The sequence below is a fragment of the Phasianus colchicus genome, unplaced genomic scaffold, assembly GCF_987193195.1.
Source record: "Phasianus colchicus unplaced genomic scaffold, bPhaCol1.hap1.1 HAP1_SCAFFOLD_50, whole genome shotgun sequence".
Taxonomy (NCBI): domain Eukaryota; kingdom Metazoa; phylum Chordata; class Aves; order Galliformes; family Phasianidae; genus Phasianus; species Phasianus colchicus.
In genome coordinates this window covers 568,945-584,748 of record NW_028325228.1, presented here as the reverse complement: position 1 = coordinate 584,748, position 15,804 = coordinate 568,945, and positions in this window count along the sequence as shown.

The window sequence follows — 15,804 nt, the reverse complement described above, 5'->3', positions numbered from 1 at the left end:
AATGACATAGCTGGGGGAGAAAAGTGGGAACCGGTGGGAAAGAAGATCTTGTACTGGAGAGCAACGGTGGTCTTTTTGGTGTGCCAAGTGGTCTCTTGGGGAGACAACGTGGTAAATAGGGGAGACAATGTCCTCTGGAGGAGTGTCAAGTAGTATTTGGGAGAGCAAACGTCAGGTATTTCTCGGAAACCGGCTGTTTCTGGGAGATAGTAGCAGACTTGGTTGGAAAATGACAGGTGTTTGTGAGAAAGCTGGTATTTTGGGAAAAAAAGGCCGTTTTTTAAAGAATAAGCTGGCATTTCTGGGAGAATATGTCCCATCTTTGGGAGAAAACGGGTGTATGTGGGAGAAAATGTCGTGTATTTGGGAGAAAGCTGGTGTATGTGGGAGAAAAGGCCATTGTGATGGGAGTCAGTGTGATCTTGAGGAGTGGAAAGCAGTATTCTTGAGATGAAACGTGAGGTATTTCTAAGAGTCCTGGTATTTCTGGGAGAAAATGTCTTGTTTTGGAGAGCCAAAGTCCCATTTTGGGGGCAGAAGCTGGTATTTCTGTGACACTGCCATCTTGATGGGGGTAAGTGTGATCTTGAGGAGTGTAAAGCAGCATTTTGGTTAGAAAATGGGAGCTCTTCCTAAGAGCAGTGCTATTTCTGGGAGAAAAGGAGCTCTACTGGGCATAAAAATGGTGTATCTGTGATAAAATGCCACATTTCTGAAAGAAACTGTCCTCTTGCGGAGTGTAATGCTGTATGTTCCGGAGGAAATGGGAAATATTCAGCAGAGTCCTGGTATTTCTGGGAGAAGAGGTCTGATGTGGGGGGGGGAAGGTGATGTATCTGTGAGAAAGCTGGTGTTTCTGGGAGAAAATGCCAGGTATTGGTGAGGAAACAGATGCTAGAGAGGGAAAAGGCTGGTATTTTGGGGAAAAAAGGCCGTTTTTTAAAGAATAAGCTGGCATTTCTGGGAGAATATGTCCCATCTTTGGGAGAAAACGGGTGTATGTGGGAGAAAATGTCGTGTATTTGGGAGAAAGCTGGTGTATGTGGGAGAAAAGGCCATTGTGATGGGAGTCAGTGTGATCTTGAGGAGTGGAAAGCAGTATTCTTGAGATGAAACGTGAGGTATTTCTAAGAGTCCTGGTATTTCTGGGAGAAAATGTCTTGTTTTGGAGAGCCAAAGTCCCATTTTGGGGGCAGAAGCTGGTATTTCTGTGACACTGCCATCTTGATGGGGGTAAGTGTGATCTTGAGGAGTGTAAAGCAGCATTTTGGTTAGAAAATGGGAGCTCTTCCTAAGAGCAGTGCTATTTCTGGGAGAAAAGGAGCTCTACTGGGCATAAAAATGGTGTATCTGTGATAAAATGCCACATTTCTGAAAGAAACTGTCCTCTTGCGGAGTGTAATGCTGTATGTTCCGGAGGAAATGGGAAATATTCAGCAGAGTCCTGGTATTTCTGGGAGAAGAGGTCTGATGTGGGGGGGGGAAGGTGATGTATCTGTGAGAAAGCTGGTGTTTCTGGGAGAAAATGCCAGGTATCGGTGAGGAAACAGATGCTAGAGAGGGAAAAGGCTGGTATTTTGGGGAAAAAAGGCCGTTTTTTAAAGAATAAGCTGGCATTTCTGGGAGAATATGTCCCATCTTTGGGAGAAAACGGGTGTATGTGGGAGAAAATGTCGTGTATTTGGGAGAAAGCTGGTGTATGTGGGAGAAAAGGCCATTGTGATGGGAGTCAGTGTGATCTTGAGGAGTGGAAAGCAGTATTCTTGAGATGAAACGTGAGGTATTTCTAAGAGTCCTGGTATTTCTGGGAGAAAATGTCTTGTTTTGGAGAGCCAAAGTCCCATTTTGGGGGCAGAAGCTGGTATTTCTGTGACACTGCCATCTTGATGGGGGTAAGTGTGATCTTGAGGAGTGTAAAGCAGCATTTTGGTTAGAAAATGGGAGCTCTTCCTAAGAGCAGTGCTATTTCTGGGAGAAAAGGAGCTCTACTGGGCATAAAAATGGTGTATCTGTGATAAAATGCCACATTTCTGAAAGAAACTGTCCTCTTGCGGAGTGTAATGCTGTATGTTCCGGAGGAAATGGGAAATATTCAGCAGAGTCCTGGTATTTCTGGGAGAAGAGGTCTGATGTGGGGGGGGGAAGGTGATGTATCTGTGAGAAAGCTGGTGTTTCTGGGAGAAAATGCCAGGTATTGGTGAGGAAACAGATGCTAGAGAGGGAAAAGGCTGGTATTTTGGGGAAAAAAGGCCGTTTGTTAAAGAATAAGCTGGCATTTCTGGGAGAATATGTCCCATCTTTGGGAGAAAACGGGTGTATGTGGGAGAAAATGTCGTGTATTTGGGAGAAAGCTGGTGTATGTGGGAGAAAAGGCCATTGTGATGGGAGTCAGTGTGATCTTGAGGAGTGGAAAGCAGTATTCTTGAGATGAAACGTGAGGTATTTCTAAGAGTCCTGGTATTTCTGGGAGAAAATGTCTTGTTTTGGAGAGCCAAAGTCCCATTTTGGGGGCAGAAGCTGGTATTTCTGTGACACTGCCATCTTGATGGGGGTAAGTGTGATCTTGAGGAGTGTAAAGCAGCATTTTGGTTAGAAAATGGGAGCTCTTCCTAAGAGCAGTGCTATTTCTGGGAGAAAAGGAGCTCTACTGGGCATAAAAATGGTGTATCTGTGATAAAATGCCACATTTCTGAAAGAAACTGTCCTCTTGCGGAGTGTAATGCTGTATGTTCCGGAGGAAATGGGAAATATTCAGCAGAGTCCTGGTATTTCTGGGAGAAGAGGTCTGATGTGGGGGGGGGAAGGTGATGTATCTGTGAGAAAGCTGGTGTTTCTGGGAGAAAATGCCAGGTATCGGTGAGGAAACAGATGCTAGAGAGGGAAAAGGCTGGTATTTTGGGGAAAAAAGGCCGTTTTTTAAAGAATAAGCTGGCATTTCTGGGAGAATATGTCCCATCTTTGGGAGAAAACGGGTGTATGTGGGAGAAAATGTCGTGTATTTGGGAGAAAGCTGGTGTATGTGGGAGAAAAGGCCATTGTGATGGGAGTCAGTGTGATCTTGAGGAGTGGAAAGCAGTATTCTTGAGATGAAACGTGAGGTATTTCTAAGAGTCCTGGTATTTCTGGGAGAAAATGTCTTGTTTTGGAGAGCCAAAGTCCCATTTTGGGGGCAGAAGCTGGTATTTCTGTGACACTGCCATCTTGATGGGGGTAAGTGTGATCTTGAGGAGTGTAAAGCAGCATTTTGGTTAGAAAATGGGAGCTCTTCCTAAGAGCAGTGCTATTTCTGGGAGAAAAGGAGCTCTACTGGGCATAAAAATGGTGTATCTGTGATAAAATGCCACATTTCTGAAAGAAACTGTCCTCTTGCGGAGTGTAATGCTGTATGTTCCGGAGGAAATGGGAAATATTCAGCAGAGTCCTGGTATTTCTGGGAGAAGAGGTCTGATGTGGGGGGGGGAAGGTGATGTATCTGTGAGAAAGCTGGTGTTTCTGGGAGAAAATGCCAGGTATCGGTGAGGAAACAGATGCTAGAGAGGGAAAAGGCTGGTATTTTGGGGAAAAAAGGCCGTTTTTTAAAGAATAAGCTGGCATTTCTGGGAGAATATGTCCCATCTTTGGGAGAAAACGGGTGTATGTGGGAGAAAATGTCGTGTATTTGGGAGAAAGCTGGTGTATGTGGGAGAAAAGGCCATTGTGATGGGAGTCAGTGTGATCTTGAGGAGTGGAAAGCAGTATTCTTGAGATGAAACGTGAGGTATTTCTAAGAGTCCTGGTATTTCTGGGAGAAAATGTCTTGTTTTGGAGAGCCAAAGTCCCATTTTGGGGGCAGAAGCTGGTATTTCTGTGACACTGCCATCTTGATGGGGGTAAGTGTGATCTTGAGGAGTGTAAAGCAGCATTTTGGTTAGAAAATGGGAGCTCTTCCTAAGAGCAGTGCTATTTCTGGGAGAAAAGGAGCTCTACTGGGCATAAAAATGGTGTATCTGTGATAAAATGCCACATTTCTGAAAGAAACTGTCCTCTTGCGGAGTGTAATGCTGTATGTTCCGGAGGAAATGGGAAATATTCAGCAGAGTCCTGGTATTTCTGGGAGAAGAGGTCTGATGTGGGGGGGGGAAGGTGATGTATCTGTGAGAAAGCTGGTGTTTCTGGGAGAAAATGCCAGGTATTGGTGAGGAAACAGATGCTAGAGAGGGAAAAGGCTGGTATTTTGGGGAAAAAAGGCCGTTTGTTAAAGAATAAGCTGGCATTTCTGGGAGAATATGTCCCATCTTTGGGAGAAAACGGGTGTATGTGGGAGAAAATGTCGTGTATTTGGGAGAAAGCTGGTGTATGTGGGAGAAAAGGCCATTGTGATGGGAGTCAGTGTGATCTTGAGGAGTGGAAAGCAGTATTCTTGAGATGAAACGTGAGGTATTTCTAAGAGTCCTGGTATTTCTGGGAGAAAATGTCTTGTTTTGGAGAGCCAAAGTCCCATTTTGGGGGCAGAAGCTGGTATTTCTGTGACACTGCCATCTTGATGGGGGTAAGTGTGATCTTGAGGAGTGTAAAGCAGCATTTTGGTTAGAAAATGGGAGCTCTTCCTAAGAGCAGTGCTATTTCTGGGAGAAAAGGAGCTCTACTGGGCATAAAAATGGTGTATCTGTGATAAAATGCCACATTTCTGAAAGAAACTGTCCTCTTGCGGAGTGTAATGCTGTATGTTCCGGAGGAAATGGGAAATATTCAGCAGAGTCCTGGTATTTCTGGGAGAAGAGGTCTGATGTGGGGGGGGGAAGGTGATGTATCTGTGAGAAAGCTGGTGTTTCTGGGAGAAAATGCCAGGTATCGGTGAGGAAACAGATGCTAGAGAGGGAAAAGGCTGGTATTTTGGGGAAAAAAGGCCGTTTTTTAAAGAATAAGCTGGCATTTCTGGGAGAATATGTCCCATCTTTGGGAGAAAACGGGTGTATGTGGGAGAAAATGTCGTGTATTTGGGAGAAAGCTGGTGTATGTGGGAGAAAAGGCCATTGTGATGGGAGTCAGTGTGATCTTGAGGAGTGGAAAGCAGTATTCTTGAGATGAAACGTGAGGTATTTCTAAGAGTCCTGGTATTTCTGGGAGAAAATGTCTTGTTTTGGAGAGCCAAAGTCCCATTTTGGGGGCAGAAGCTGGTATTTCTGTGACACTGCCATCTTGATGGGGGTAAGTGTGATCTTGAGGAGTGTAAAGCAGCATTTTGGTTAGAAAATGGGAGCTCTTCCTAAGAGCAGTGCTATTTCTGGGAGAAAAGGAGCTCTACTGGGCATAAAAATGGTGTATCTGTGATAAAATGCCACATTTCTGAAAGAAACTGTCCTCTTGCGGAGTGTAATGCTGTATGTTCCGGAGGAAATGGGAAATATTCAGCAGAGTCCTGGTATTTCTGGGAGAAGAGGTCTGATGTGGGGGGGGGAAGGTGATGTATCTGTGAGAAAGCTGGTGTTTCTGGGAGAAAATGCCAGGTATTGGTGAGGAAACAGATGCTAGAGAGGGAAAAGGCTGGTATTTTGGGGAAAAAAGGCCGTTTTTTAAAGAATAAGCTGGCATTTCTGGGAGAATATGTCCCATCTTTGGGAGAAAACGGGTGTATGTGGGAGAAAATGTCGTGTATTTGGGAGAAAGCTGGTGTATGTGGGAGAAAAGGCCATTGTGATGGGAGTCAGTGTGATCTTGAGGAGTGGAAAGCAGTATTCTTGAGATGAAACGTGAGGTATTTCTAAGAGTCCTGGTATTTCTGGGAGAAAATGTCTTGTTTTGGAGAGCCAAAGTCCCATTTTGGGGGCAGAAGCTGGTATTTCTCTGACACTGCCATCTTGATGGGGGTAAGTGTGATCTTGAGGAGTGTAAAGCAGCATTTTGGTTAGAAAATGGGAGCTCTTCCTAAGAGCAGTGCTATTTCTGGGAGAAAAGGAGCTCTACTGGGCATAAAAATGGTGTATCTGTGATAAAATGCCACATTTCTGAAAGAAACTGTCCTCTTGCGGAGTGTAATGCTGTATGTTCCGGAGGAAATGGGAAATATTCAGCAGAGTCCTGGTATTTCTGGGAGAAGAGGTCTGATGTGGGGGGGGGAAGGTGATGTATCTGTGAGAAAGCTGGTGTTTCTGGGAGAAAATGCCAGGTATTGGTGAGGAAACAGATGCTAGAGAGGGAAAAGGCCATCCCTTTGGGAGAGAAGTGGTATTTCTGGGAGAAAATGCCCCAAATCGGGGAGTAAGTGTCATCCTGAGGCGTGTCATGGAGTAGATTTGGGAGGAAATGGAGGTGTTTCACAGAGTAGCGGCACTTCTGGGAGAAAATGTCCTCAGTGGGAAAGACAATGTCCTCTTGAGGGAAGAAAAGAGGTCTTTCTTACAGCAAATGTCATCCAATTGGGAGAAAATCTCCTCTCTTGGGGAGAAAAGTGGTCTTTCTGAGAGAAGGTGTCCTCTTCTTGGCTGCAAGTGTCCCATTTGGCATTGTCACGGAGGCTTTTTGGGGAGAAAGCGTGTGGCAGTTGTAAGAGAAGGGGTATTTCTGGGAGCAAATCTCCTCTTTTTGGAAGAGAAGGTGAAATTTCCAAGGGAAAAGTGGCATTTCTGGGAGGAAATGACATAGCTGGGGGAGAAAAGTGGGAACCGGTGGGAAAGAAGATCTTGTACTGGAGAGCAACGGTGGTCTTTTTGGTGTGCCAAGTGGTCTCTTGGGGAGACAACGTGGTAAATAGGGGAGACAATGTCCTCTGGAGGAGTGTCAAGTAGTATTTGGGAGAGCAAACGTCAGGTATTTCTCGGAAACCGGCTGTTTCTGGGAGATAGTAGCAGACTTGGTTGGAAAATGACAGGTGTTTGTGAGAAAGCTGGTATTTTGGGAAAAAAAGGCCGTTTTTTAAAGAATAAGCTGGCATTTCTGGGAGAATATGTCCCATCTTTGGGAGAAAACGGGTGTATGTGGGAGAAAATGTCGTGTATTTGGGAGAAAGCTGGTGTATGTGGGAGAAAAGGCCATTGTGATGGGAGTCAGTGTGATCTTGAGGAGTGGAAAGCAGTATTCTTGAGATGAAACGTGAGGTATTTCTAAGAGTCCTGGTATTTCTGGGAGAAAATGTCTTGTTTTGGAGAGCCAAAGTCCCATTTTGGGGGCAGAAGCTGGTATTTCTGTGACACTGCCATCTTGATGGGGGTAAGTGTGATCTTGAGGAGTGTAAAGCAGCATTTTGGTTAGAAAATGGGAGCTCTTCCTAAGAGCAGTGCTATTTCTGGGAGAAAAGGAGCTCTACTGGGCATAAAAATGGTGTATCTGTGATAAAATGCCACATTTCTGAAAGAAACTGTCCTCTTGCGGAGTGTAATGCTGTATGTTCCGGAGGAAATGGGAAATATTCAGCAGAGTCCTGGTATTTCTGGGAGAAGAGGTCTGATGTGGGGGGGGGAAGGTGATGTATCTGTGAGAAAGCTGGTGTTTCTGGGAGAAAATGCCAGGTATTGGTGAGGAAACAGATGCTAGAGAGGGAAAAGGCTGGTATTTTGGGGAAAAAAGGCCGTTTTTTAAAGAATAAGCTGGCATTTCTGGGAGAATATGTCCCATCTTTGGGAGAAAACGGGTGTATGTGGGAGAAAATGTCGTGTATTTGGGAGAAAGCTGGTGTATGTGGGAGAAAAGGCCATTGTGATGGGAGTCAGTGTGATCTTGAGGAGTGGAAAGCAGTATTCTTGAGATGAAACGTGAGGTATTTCTAAGAGTCCTGGTATTTCTGGGAGAAAATGTCTTGTTTTGGAGAGCCAAAGTCCCATTTTGGGGGCAGAAGCTGGTATTTCTGTGACACTGCCATCTTGATGGGGGTAAGTGTGATCTTGAGGAGTGTAAAGCAGCATTTTGGTTAGAAAATGGGAGCTCTTCCTAAGAGCAGTGCTATTTCTGGGAGAAAAGGAGCTCTACTGGGCATAAAAATGGTGTATCTGTGATAAAATGCCACATTTCTGAAAGAAACTGTCCTCTTGCGGAGTGTAATGCTGTATGTTCCGGAGGAAATGGGAAATATTCAGCAGAGTCCTGGTATTTCTGGGAGAAGAGGTCTGATGTGGGGGGGGGAAGGTGATGTATCTGTGAGAAAGCTGGTGTTTCTGGGAGAAAATGCCAGGTATTGGTGAGGAAACAGATGCTAGAGAGGGAAAAGGCTGGTATTTTGGGGAAAAAAGGCCGTTTTTTAAAGAATAAGCTGGCATTTCTGGGAGAATATGTCCCATCTTTGGGAGAAAACGGGTGTATGTGGGAGAAAATGTCGTGTATTTGGGAGAAAGCTGGTGTATGTGGGAGAAAAGGCCATTGTGATGGGAGTCAGTGTGATCTTGAGGAGTGGAAAGCAGTATTCTTGAGATGAAACGTGAGGTATTTCTAAGAGTCCTGGTATTTCTGGGAGAAAATGTCTTGTTTTGGAGAGCCAAAGTCCCATTTTGGGGGCAGAAGCTGGTATTTCTCTGACACTGCCATCTTGATGGGGGTAAGTGTGATCTTGAGGAGTGTAAAGCAGCATTTTGGTTAGAAAATGGGAGCTCTTCCTAAGAGCAGTGCTATTTCTGGGAGAAAAGGAGCTCTACTGGGCATAAAAATGGTGTATCTGTGATAAAATGCCACATTTCTGAAAGAAACTGTCCTCTTGCGGAGTGTAATGCTGTATGTTCCGGAGGAAATGGGAAATATTCAGCAGAGTCCTGGTATTTCTGGGAGAAGAGGTCTGATGTGGGGGGGGGAAGGTGATGTATCTGTGAGAAAGCTGGTGTTTCTGGGAGAAAATGCCAGGTATTGGTGAGGAAACAGATGCTAGAGAGGGAAAAGGCCATCCCTTTGGGAGAGAAGTGGTATTTCTGGGAGAAAATGCCCCAAATCGGGGAGTAAGTGTCATCCTGAGGCGTGTCATGGAGTAGATTTGGGAGGAAATGGAGGTGTTTCACAGAGTAGCGGCACTTCTGGGAGAAAATGTCCTCAGTGGGAAAGACAATGTCCTCTTGAGGGAAGAAAAGAGGTCTTTCTTACAGCAAATGTCATCCAATTGGGAGAAAATCTCCTCTCTTGGGGAGAAAAGTGGTCTTTCTGAGAGAAGGTGTCCTCTTCTTGGCTGCAAGTGTCCCATTTGGCATTGTCACGGAGGCTTTTTGGGGAGAAAGCGTGTGGCAGTTGTAAGAGAAGGGGTATTTCTGGGAGCAAATCTCCTCTTTTTGGAAGAGAAGGTGAAATTTCCAAGGGAAAAGTGGCATTTCTGGGAGGAAATGACATAGCTGGGGGAGAAAAGTGGGAACCGGTGGGAAAGAAGATCTTGTACTGGAGAGCAACGGTGGTCTTTTTGGTGTGCCAAGTGGTCTCTTGGGGAGACAACGTGGTAAATAGGGGAGACAATGTCCTCTGGAGGAGTGTCAAGTAGTATTTGGGAGAGCAAACGTCAGGTATTTCTCGGAAACCGGCTGTTTCTGGGAGATAGTAGCAGACTTGGTTGGAAAATGACAGGTGTTTGTGAGAAAGCTGGTATTTTGGGAAAAAAAGGCCGTTTTTTAAAGAATAAGCTGGCATTTCTGGGAGAATATGTCCCATCTTTGGGAGAAAACGGGTGTATGTGGGAGAAAATGTCGTGTATTTGGGAGAAAGCTGGTGTATGTGGGAGAAAAGGCCATTGTGATGGGAGTCAGTGTGATCTTGAGGAGTGGAAAGCAGTATTCTTGAGATGAAACGTGAGGTATTTCTAAGAGTCCTGGTATTTCTGGGAGAAAATGTCTTGTTTTGGAGAGCCAAAGTCCCATTTTGGGGGCAGAAGCTGGTATTTCTGTGACACTGCCATCTTGATGGGGGTAAGTGTGATCTTGAGGAGTGTAAAGCAGCATTTTGGTTAGAAAATGGGAGCTCTTCCTAAGAGCAGTGCTATTTCTGGGAGAAAAGGAGCTCTACTGGGCATAAAAATGGTGTATCTGTGATAAAATGCCACATTTCTGAAAGAAACTGTCCTCTTGCGGAGTGTAATGCTGTATGTTCCGGAGGAAATGGGAAATATTCAGCAGAGTCCTGGTATTTCTGGGAGAAGAGGTCTGATGTGGGGGGGGGAAGGTGATGTATCTGTGAGAAAGCTGGTGTTTCTGGGAGAAAATGCCAGGTATTGGTGAGGAAACAGATGCTAGAGAGGGAAAAGGCTGGTATTTTGGGGAAAAAAGGCCGTTTGTTAAAGAATAAGCTGGCATTTCTGGGAGAATATGTCCCATCTTTGGGAGAAAACGGGTGTATGTGGGAGAAAATGTCGTGTATTTGGGAGAAAGCTGGTGTATGTGGGAGAAAAGGCCATTGTGATGGGAGTCAGTGTGATCTTGAGGAGTGGAAAGCAGTATTCTTGAGATGAAACGTGAGGTATTTCTAAGAGTCCTGGTATTTCTGGGAGAAAATGTCTTGTTTTGGAGAGCCAAAGTCCCATTTTGGGGGCAGAAGCTGGTATTTCTGTGACACTGCCATCTTGATGGGGGTAAGTGTGATCTTGAGGAGTGTAAAGCAGCATTTTGGTTAGAAAATGGGAGCTCTTCCTAAGAGCAGTGCTATTTCTGGGAGAAAAGGAGCTCTACTGGGCATAAAAATGGTGTATCTGTGATAAAATGCCACATTTCTGAAAGAAACTGTCCTCTTGCGGAGTGTAATGCTGTATGTTCCGGAGGAAATGGGAAATATTCAGCAGAGTCCTGGTATTTCTGGGAGAAGAGGTCTGATGTGGGGGGGGGAAGGTGATGTATCTGTGAGAAAGCTGGTGTTTCTGGGAGAAAATGCCAGGTATCGGTGAGGAAACAGATGCTAGAGAGGGAAAAGGCTGGTATTTTGGGGAAAAAAGGCCGTTTTTTAAAGAATAAGCTGGCATTTCTGGGAGAATATGTCCCATCTTTGGGAGAAAACGGGTGTATGTGGGAGAAAATGTCGTGTATTTGGGAGAAAGCTGGTGTATGTGGGAGAAAAGGCCATTGTGATGGGAGTCAGTGTGATCTTGAGGAGTGGAAAGCAGTATTCTTGAGATGAAACGTGAGGTATTTCTAAGAGTCCTGGTATTTCTGGGAGAAAATGTCTTGTTTTGGAGAGCCAAAGTCCCATTTTGGGGGCAGAAGCTGGTATTTCTGTGACACTGCCATCTTGATGGGGGTAAGTGTGATCTTGAGGAGTGTAAAGCAGCATTTTGGTTAGAAAATGGGAGCTCTTCCTAAGAGCAGTGCTATTTCTGGGAGAAAAGGAGCTCTACTGGGCATAAAAATGGTGTATCTGTGATAAAATGCCACATTTCTGAAAGAAACTGTCCTCTTGCGGAGTGTAATGCTGTATGTTCCGGAGGAAATGGGAAATATTCAGCAGAGTCCTGGTATTTCTGGGAGAAGAGGTCTGATGTGGGGGGGGGAAGGTGATGTATCTGTGAGAAAGCTGGTGTTTCTGGGAGAAAATGCCAGGTATTGGTGAGGAAACAGATGCTAGAGAGGGAAAAGGCTGGTATTTTGGGGAAAAAAGGCCGTTTTTTAAAGAATAAGCTGGCATTTCTGGGAGAATATGTCCCATCTTTGGGAGAAAACGGGTGTATGTGGGAGAAAATGTCGTGTATTTGGGAGAAAGCTGGTGTATGTGGGAGAAAAGGCCATTGTGATGGGAGTCAGTGTGATCTTGAGGAGTGGAAAGCAGTATTCTTGAGATGAAACGTGAGGTATTTCTAAGAGTCCTGGTATTTCTGGGAGAAAATGTCTTGTTTTGGAGAGCCAAAGTCCCATTTTGGGGGCAGAAGCTGGTATTTCTCTGACACTGCCATCTTGATGGGGGTAAGTGTGATCTTGAGGAGTGTAAAGCAGCATTTTGGTTAGAAAATGGGAGCTCTTCCTAAGAGCAGTGCTATTTCTGGGAGAAAAGGAGCTCTACTGGGCATAAAAATGGTGTATCTGTGATAAAATGCCACATTTCTGAAAGAAACTGTCCTCTTGCGGAGTGTAATGCTGTATGTTCCGGAGGAAATGGGAAATATTCAGCAGAGTCCTGGTATTTCTGGGAGAAGAGGTCTGATGTGGGGGGGGGAAGGTGATGTATCTGTGAGAAAGCTGGTGTTTCTGGGAGAAAATGCCAGGTATTGGTGAGGAAACAGATGCTAGAGAGGGAAAAGGCCATCCCTTTGGGAGAGAAGTGGTATTTCTGGGAGAAAATGCCCCAAATCGGGGAGTAAGTGTCATCCTGAGGCGTGTCATGGAGTAGATTTGGGAGGAAATGGAGGTGTTTCACAGAGTAGCGGCACTTCTGGGAGAAAATGTCCTCAGTGGGAAAGACAATGTCCTCTTGAGGGAAGAAAAGAGGTCTTTCTTACAGCAAATGTCATCCAATTGGGAGAAAATCTCCTCTCTTGGGGAGAAAAGTGGTCTTTCTGAGAGAAGGTGTCCTCTTCTTGGCTGCAAGTGTCCCATTTGGCATTGTCACGGAGGCTTTTTGGGGAGAAAGCGTGTGGCAGTTGTAAGAGAAGGGGTATTTCTGGGAGCAAATCTCCTCTTTTTGGAAGAGAAGGTGAAATTTCCAAGGGAAAAGTGGCATTTCTGGGAGGAAATGACATAGCTGGGGGAGAAAAGTGGGAACCGGTGGGAAAGAAGATCTTGTACTGGAGAGCAACGGTGGTCTTTTTGGTGTGCCAAGTGGTCTCTTGGGGAGACAACGTGGTAAATAGGGGAGACAATGTCCTCTGGAGGAGTGTCAAGTAGTATTTGGGAGAGCAAACGTCAGGTATTTCTCGGAAACCGGCTGTTTCTGGGAGATAGTAGCAGACTTGGTTGGAAAATGACAGGTGTTTGTGAGAAAGCTGGTATTTTGGGAAAAAAAGGCCGTTTTTTAAAGAATAAGCTGGCATTTCTGGGAGAATATGTCCCATCTTTGGGAGAAAACGGGTGTATGTGGGAGAAAATGTCGTGTATTTGGGAGAAAGCTGGTGTATGTGGGAGAAAAGGCCATTGTGATGGGAGTCAGTGTGATCTTGAGGAGTGGAAAGCAGTATTCTTGAGATGAAACGTGAGGTATTTCTAAGAGTCCTGGTATTTCTGGGAGAAAATGTCTTGTTTTGGAGAGCCAAAGTCCCATTTTGGGGGCAGAAGCTGGTATTTCTGTGACACTGCCATCTTGATGGGGGTAAGTGTGATCTTGAGGAGTGTAAAGCAGCATTTTGGTTAGAAAATGGGAGCTCTTCCTAAGAGCAGTGCTATTTCTGGGAGAAAAGGAGCTCTACTGGGCATAAAAATGGTGTATCTGTGATAAAATGCCACATTTCTGAAAGAAACTGTCCTCTTGCGGAGTGTAATGCTGTATGTTCCGGAGGAAATGGGAAATATTCAGCAGAGTCCTGGTATTTCTGGGAGAAGAGGTCTGATGTGGGGGGGGGAAGGTGATGTATCTGTGAGAAAGCTGGTGTTTCTGGGAGAAAATGCCAGGTATTGGTGAGGAAACAGATGCTAGAGAGGGAAAAGGCTGGTATTTTGGGGAAAAAAGGCCGTTTTTTAAAGAATAAGCTGGCATTTCTGGGAGAATATGTCCCATCTTTGGGAGAAAACGGGTGTATGTGGGAGAAAATGTCGTGTATTTGGGAGAAAGCTGGTGTATGTGGGAGAAAAGGCCATTGTGATGGGAGTCAGTGTGATCTTGAGGAGTGGAAAGCAGTATTCTTGAGATGAAACGTGAGGTATTTCTAAGAGTCCTGGTATTTCTGGGAGAAAATGTCTTGTTTTGGAGAGCCAAAGTCCCATTTTGGGGGCAGAAGCTGGTATTTCTGTGACACTGCCATCTTGATGGGGGTAAGTGTGATCTTGAGGAGTGTAAAGCAGCATTTTGGTTAGAAAATGGGAGCTCTTCCTAAGAGCAGTGCTATTTCTGGGAGAAAAGGAGCTCTACTGGGCATAAAAATGGTGTATCTGTGATAAAATGCCACATTTCTGAAAGAAACTGTCCTCTTGCGGAGTGTAATGCTGTATGTTCCGGAGGAAATGGGAAATATTCAGCAGAGTCCTGGTATTTCTGGGAGAAGAGGTCTGATGTGGGGGGGGGAAGGTGATGTATCTGTGAGAAAGCTGGTGTTTCTGGGAGAAAATGCCAGGTATTGGTGAGGAAACAGATGCTAGAGAGGGAAAAGGCTGGTATTTTGGGGAAAAAAGGCCGTTTTTTAAAGAATAAGCTGGCATTTCTGGGAGAATATGTCCCATCTTTGGGAGAAAACGGGTGTATGTGGGAGAAAATGTCGTGTATTTGGGAGAAAGCTGGTGTATGTGGGAGAAAAGGCCATTGTGATGGGAGTCAGTGTGATCTTGAGGAGTGGAAAGCAGTATTCTTGAGATGAAACGTGAGGTATTTCTAAGAGTCCTGGTATTTCTGGGAGAAAATGTCTTGTTTTGGAGAGCCAAAGTCCCATTTTGGGGGCAGAAGCTGGTATTTCTCTGACACTGCCATCTTGATGGGGGTAAGTGTGATCTTGAGGAGTGTAAAGCAGCATTTTGGTTAGAAAATGGGAGCTCTTCCTAAGAGCAGTGCTATTTCTGGGAGAAAAGGAGCTCTACTGGGCATAAAAATGGTGTATCTGTGATAAAATGCCACATTTCTGAAAGAAACTGTCCTCTTGCGGAGTGTAATGCTGTATGTTCCGGAGGAAATGGGAAATATTCAGCAGAGTCCTGGTATTTCTGGGAGAAGAGGTCTGATGTGGGGGGGGGAAGGTGATGTATCTGTGAGAAAGCTGGTGTTTCTGGGAGAAAATGCCAGGTATTGGTGAGGAAACAGATGCTAGAGAGGGAAAAGGCCATCCCTTTGGGAGAGAAGTGGTATTTCTGGGAGAAAATGCCCCAAATCGGGGAGTAAGTGTCATCCTGAGGCGTGTCATGGAGTAGATTTGGGAGGAAATGGAGGTGTTTCACAGAGTAGCGGCACTTCTGGGAGAAAATGTCCTCAGTGGGAAAGACAATGTCCTCTTGAGGGAAGAAAAGAGGTCTTTCTTACAGCAAATGTCATCCAATTGGGAGAAAATCTCCTCTCTTGGGGAGAAAAGTGGTCTTTCTGAGAGAAGGTGTCCTCTTCTTGGCTGCAAGTGTCCCATTTGGCATTGTCACGGAGGCTTTTTGGGGAGAAAGCGTGTGGCAGTTGTAAGAGAAGGGGTATTTCTGGGAGCAAATCTCCTCTTTTTGGAAGAGAAGGTGAAATTTCCAAGGGAAAAGTGGCATTTCTGGGAGGAAATGACATAGCTGGGGGAGAAAAGTGGGAACCGGTGGGAAAGAAGATCTTGTACTGGAGAGCAACGGTGGTCTTTTTGGTGTGCCAAGTGGTCTCTTGGGGAGACAACGTGGTAAATAGGGGAGACAATGTCCTCTGGAGGAGTGTCAAGTAGTATTTGGGAGAGCAAACGTCAGGTATTTCTCGGAAACCGGCTGTTTCTGGGAGATAGTAGCAGACTTGGTTGGAAAATGACAGGTGTTTGTGAGAAAGCTGGTATTTTGGGAAAAAAAGGCCGTTTTTTAAAGAATAAGCTGGCATTTCTGGGAGAATATGTCCCATCTTTGGGAGAAAACGGGTGTATGTGGGAGAAAATGTCGTGTATTTGGGAGAAAGCTGGTGTATGTGGGAGAAAAGGCCATTGTGATGGGAGTCAGTGTGATCTTGAGGAGTGGAAAGCAGTATTCTTGAGATGAAACGTGAGGTATTTCTAAGAGTCCTGGTATTTCTGGGAGAAAATGTCTTGTTTTGGAGAGCCAAAGTCCCATTTTGGGGGCAGAAGCTGGTATTTCTGTGACACTGCCA